Here is a 5,751-nt window from a genome sequence, read left to right as displayed (position 1 = left end):
GGGGGTAACGGTAGACCAGAATACAGAGGCCCTCGAAGGATGTTTTGTTGCCAGTTTTGTGTGCACTGTACAGCTACCTTAACAACGATGCCATCAAGTTGATAACATTTGCGGACGATTTGATCATACCAGGACTCGTTCAGCTGACCATGGGGGGACTTTTTCGCCAAAATTTTATATCAGTCTTTTCGGAGAGGTGCGAGAAATCACAAATAGCTTTTAAATGCGAAACAAGCAATCAATTAATCTGTTGATGACTTCGGAAGAAAAAAGAAATCGCCTTTGCTTTCAATCAATTTAAAAGAAAAAGTGAACAGAGTGGATGGTTGGCAGGTGCTCCGGGGTGGTTTGCCCCTTCTTTCCTATCAAACAACTATCGTCCTTATCTCTCCTTCTTTTTTGTGTATGTTACTGTCTTGTAAGACATCTATTCTTCAGCAGTTATATGACCTTATTGTATTATAAGTGCCGTAAAACTCTTACTAAAACTAAAGAATAGACCGAGCAAGTGTTCGATAACATGTAGTCATTACAGTATATATATTAGTATAAGATATTTCTTTCGACAACTGTCTCGGCTGGCATGCCCACGCTTCTCTCCAGTACAAAACTTGAACAAAAGACGTTTCGTCTGAGAAAGCCCATGTATTTTAAAGCTGATAAAGATGGTAGCTCATTAATAGCATCTTTATACCAGCCTTAACATACCAGTGCCAAACATAGTCTCTAAATGAAGTACAAGAAAGAAACATCAGTGCATGCGAAATGAGGTGTCTCCGCAAAACCATCAACGCCACCAGAAGAGACCGTATAAGAAACGAAACCATACTTCTACAAACTGGAATACCACCAGTAATAAAATTCAAAGAGAGTCAGAGTCAAATGGTTTGGACATCTAACCAGAATTCCCCAAGAAACAACTAGCGGCTAGAGTTTACACTACTCGAGAATCCAGCTTCAAATCAAGAGGAAGACCAAGAAAGACCAGGCTGGATGGAGTTAAAAAGGTCCTGGAACAACAGAACATCTAGATCTATCACAGACGCTACACACCTAGCACAGGACCGAAACCTGCACCTCCTCTTTACATCCTAAGGAAACCAGAGGAAGGAAAAAATAAAAAGTAAGTAAAACGATGGAATGCCTGTCCAAGAGCAAATGTAAGTCCAAATGTATAGATCCATGAGTGTCATGCTCATGGTATGCTGGCACAGGGATTTGACAACTTAAAATGGTGTTTAAATACTAATGGAATCACTTGAAAAATTTCAAAAGGCTAATTGCATTTCATCTTTCTTTGAACAGAGGGCCTGTGTCTAAAGAACTTGCTTGTGATTGGGTAGACACTTTTGCGTAGACTGGGGTACAATACAGACATTTGGAGCCCCCTCCTACCTTACCAACACACACACACACACACACACACACACACACACACACACACACACACACACCACTTTGCAGGTGCATGAATTGATATGATCATGCTTTATGATAATAATATTGATTGGGAATGACCTCAGCGTGTGAGGGTGGGGTGATGTGCTGGCTATTATCAGTTTTAAAATGGCTGTGCTCCACAGAAGGGAAAAGAAGCCAATGTATTAGAAAGGGTTAGATCTAGAGAAGGCGCAAAGAGAGAAGTGACTTCCTGGTAAGAGGATAAGAGGAACCGGAAGAAGTTACACGATGCGTTCTTCTGGTGATTAAAAACATGTCATAATATTGTAAATTTAAATACTACGTCTCAAAATTGTATATTAGAAAACAACCCAAAAAGCAACAACAAACACACACACACACACACACACACACACACACACACACACACACACACACACACACACACACACACACACACACACACACACACACACACACACCACCACCCCCCCCCCCAAATCATTTGTACTGTCTGGACAAGAGATTCTCTGAAAAAAAACTCACTTACACCTACTATTTCCAAATAAAACAGACAGGAGCAATAAAAGCAAAATATCAAAACAAATATTAACATTTAACAGTCAAATCAGAAGAAGTGCCAATCACAACAGCAGCAACAACAACAACAACAACAACAACAACAACAACAACAACAAAACAACAACAACAACCAGAACAGAAACAACAAGAACAGCAATGATGACGATGATAATGAAAATGATAAGGACAATGGTAATGATAATGATAATGGTAAGGATAAAGATAATCAACAACAACAACACGCAGACGAAGGAAGTATACAGGGCATTTTCCTTAAAAAGAGAGGCTCTTATTATGCCCCGCAGTGACCAGTCATTACTGGCAAAAATCAGGACCGGTCACTTCTCTGGGCTGCGGGCCTACAAAAATAGAATAGACAGAACATCGGACCCAACCTGTCCATTGTGCAGCGAGGAACCCCAAGATTTGGAGCACTGGCTGCAGAGATGCCCCGCCACAGAGGCCCGGCGGTGGCATCTCTTCGGGGGGGGGGGGGGGGGGGGGGGGGATTCCGGGAGGTTAGACTGCCTCACCCGTTACCCAAGGGAGGCGGTGGCCCTGGCGAAGAGCACGCTCCAAACATTTCGAACGGATAGGCTACCACACACACACACACAACAACAACAACAACAACAACAATAAGAATGATAATCTATGATTTCTTACATGTGGATGGTTGTTTTCTATAGCTGAAAAAAAAACTACGTAACGTAGAACCATGAAAAAAATACTGAAGGTAGATTCTAGTTCAAAGACCAAGCTAAGTTTCTATCAATTCAGTAAGTGCTTGATTTCGCCTAAACAAACAAACAAAAAAATTTTAATAGAAAAATAGAAAACACTATCGGCCGTTTACAATTTTCCCGTTCGTTATTTCAATTCAGTGTTCAAGACATATTTCGTTTTCCATGATATAAAATTGTTCTTCCGCCGGAAATAAATCTTCTTTGGGCGCCAATATTGAGATGTTACATGTACTATGTTACGGATCGCTTACTAAGAGTTACTTTTCTGTGGTAGTTAGACTTAGAAGATACATCATTGCGATGGATCTAGATCCAGAGATACTATGCCACCAAACGGCAGGTCTGATTATGATTGGCACCTGTGCTGTGGCTAAGTCTGTGATAGATTTTAATTTAGAGGCTGTGCTGTGGCCAAGAGACGAAGACAGAGACAGTATAACAGGTGTACAGTGTGTGTTATACGGGGGTGCCCACTACGCTGGATCGGGCCGATCGCCCAACTCGGTCGCCTGAAACTGAAAATAAACACGTTTGTTTTTGAGGCGATCGAGTCGGGCGATCGGCCCGATCAGCCGATCCCATCCGTAGTGGGCACCACATATTAGTTAGAGTTAAATCTATCTAGACTGGATCTAGATGAGAATAAAATCACTATGCCACCCAAACGGCGAGCCATTGTACAAATGACACCTGTGGCTAAGAGGTAAAGGCAGAGTACATCTAGATAAGGTGTGAGCATTGAAAATACAGAGGGAAAAGAAGAACATTAAGTAAACACTGAGGAAGAAGAAGAACATTAAGTAGACAAAGAGGAAGAAGAACATCAACCTGATACTGATAGAACTACGCTCCGTAGAAATCCACCAGCCTTTACATACAATGATGTTGGTCTAAGTCGTGACAATATTTGCTCTATTGGACAAATGACAAATGTGTGCAATCATTGTATGTAATGCTACGAAGTTTCAAGGAGAAACAAAAGTATTTGCTGTGGGAACGGGAAACATAGACTGGATCCATTCCCACCTCTGACACCAGAAATTAAAGATAAGTTCATGGGTAATTCCCCAGACTTGGAGCATTTTTTAAGCAACACCAGCAAGTACATGTATAAATAATTGTTCGTTTTAAATGGCATCTTTTGGATGTCGAAAGATCACTTTGCAAGGCTGGAACCCAAATATTATCCGAGTACAAAGATAGGTTTATCACTTGGTTTGCTCATTACTTCCAACAGAACATGAAATGAACAGTTTTTGCAGGTTTCTTTTTAAGACTCGGAGGACCAAATAAAATCAAGAATGACACATGACTGCGTTCTTAAACACAATGTAATCAATATATGTTACAAGTACAAGACAGTCTACAAACACTCAACATTATATATGAACCACGTTATGTGTTTGAAAGACAACAGGATGCCATGACATACGTTTTCTTTTTTTTTTGTATCGAAGACCAGATTTGTTTAGATCTATTACTATGACAACAAATGAAAAGCGCTGGATTCTTCGAATTATACTTCAACCAACAGACAGTGGACTACCTTTTATATTTCCAACGAAAACAATTTCCCCTCCGACCATGCTTTGCCATTACAATTAATAAAGCTCAGAGACAGTCTCTTCGTACAGTTGGCCATTATCTCACCTGCTCAGTATTTTCACAAGGAATGTTGTGTCTAGCCATTCCCGAACTGAAGATAAAGGTGTTGTTCACGTCTTGGCCCCCAACAGTTAAACAAGGAATGTTGTATTTGTATATCCAGTGGTTTGGGACTATATTATACATCAGTCTTATATGAGTTCAACTTTTGAAAATTCATTATGGTTTATTTTTCTCAGGTGTAGTATAGAACCATCCTGTTTTAATCAAATGACTGTTTAAATTACTGCAGTATTGATATTTTTATTTACATCGCAACATTAATTTTTGGCTAGAAAACATTATTTTCACGCTCATAGAACGGGTACGCAGCCTAGTCTTATAATAGAACTAAGCCCATTTTTGAGGTCAGTATACATTTTAACACAGGTGCCCATACAATCTACAAAAGTATGATTCAGTTAGGAATTATCAGAAAGGGTTACGTGGGGATATTTTCAAAGTTCAGAAACTAGCTTTTTATTTTTCAGGTTTGATGGTTTTTCCTGTAAATCGAAGTTCTCCGATGTTTCCACTCTGCCATTAGCCATTTCATATTTTACTGAGGACTACTTCCGTTTCGGTTTGTGCTTCGTCGTGTGCGTAAAACAACTACTTCTACTATTTCCAGATCGAGATTTGTTTTGCAGTGGTGATAGATACTTCAGGCTAAACTTCATTGTATTGACTTTTTCTAGATACATTTGGTGTAGTCATGTCCCCAAAGCGTTGAGTTCGTTGAAACCCACAGAATATTTACTTCGTTGTATTGACGTTTTCAAAATTTGATGCGTATTTGGAACGCGTAGATTTTTTATAGAGCAAGACTTTAGATCAGATCTCTCTATAGTCTATAACCTAGATGTGTTTGGAGCACAAAATTCAAGACTGATTTGGAGTAGTTAGCAAGAATAGAAGTGCGATTTGTGCTTTGTCTTGTCTGTGCCTCAGAGTTCTACTTCGTGTTTACAAAGCTGCTTTTACTGTTTCCAGATCTAGGATCTCGATATCTAACTCCCTCGGATGTGTGCTTCGTAGTGATGATGGGTACTTCAGGAAAAACATCCTTTTACTGACTTTTTCTAGATACATTTGACGTAGTGATGTCCCCAACACGTTGAGTTCGTTTAAACCGACAAAATGCTCACTTCGTTGTATTGAAGTTTTCAACATTTGAAACGTATTTTCTGCGTAGCTTTTTATAGAGCAAGGCCCTTGATTTAGATCTTAATATCCTGGATGTATTTGGAGCACAGAATTCGAGACTGATTTGGAGTAGTTAGCAAAAGGTGTCAATCTGTTTCGAGATTTATTAGGAGTAATTTACAAATAACCAAGAAATATTAATTAATAATGTAGTATGATGCCCCCCCCCCCT

This window comes from Aplysia californica, unplaced genomic scaffold, assembly GCF_000002075.1.
Source record: "Aplysia californica isolate F4 #8 unplaced genomic scaffold, AplCal3.0 scaffold00052, whole genome shotgun sequence".
Classification (NCBI taxonomy): Eukaryota; Metazoa; Mollusca; class Gastropoda; order Aplysiida; family Aplysiidae; genus Aplysia; species Aplysia californica.
This window is presented reverse-complemented; position numbering follows the sequence as displayed.